This window comes from Cucurbita moschata, unplaced genomic scaffold (genome assembly GCF_002738365.1).
Source record: "Cucurbita moschata cultivar Rifu unplaced genomic scaffold, Cmos_1.0 Cmo_Scf00021, whole genome shotgun sequence".
Lineage (NCBI taxonomy): Eukaryota > Viridiplantae > Streptophyta > Magnoliopsida > Cucurbitales > Cucurbitaceae > Cucurbita > Cucurbita moschata.
The window spans coordinates 3,699,190-3,699,646 of record NW_019268537.1 but is presented as its reverse complement, the minus strand read 5'-3'; positions in this window follow the sequence as shown (position 1 = coordinate 3,699,646).

The window sequence follows — 457 nt, the reverse complement described above, 5'->3', positions numbered from 1 at the left end:
TTCGCTAAAGGTTTTATTGATGACTTCAGGTATGCACAACAACAGAGAATACAGAGAATGAAGAAAGTACATTTGAGAGCACTACCTAATGGGGTATATATATATGGTTTCCGTTTATTAAATATAGGTTTACTAAATTTTTACGAATGCACACAGTCAATTTACCATATATATCTCTACCATATCTTTATGAAATATCTACCATATATATCTATCTCTACCCGATCTTTACTATAAATAGGCATTAGACCCAAGGTCATGTATGATGGTTATTTCATTAGGTATTATTTTATAAAAGACGGTGGAAAAACCACTCTTGTACCTTTGAGTTCTGAAGATGTATTTGTTGATCAATTAAAGTTGGAGAAAAAAGGAAAAAAAAAAGAGTTCAAGAAGAAGAATTGAGAGGAAAAAACAGTGAAAATAAGAATGAAATTAAAAAAAAAAAAAAAAAGAA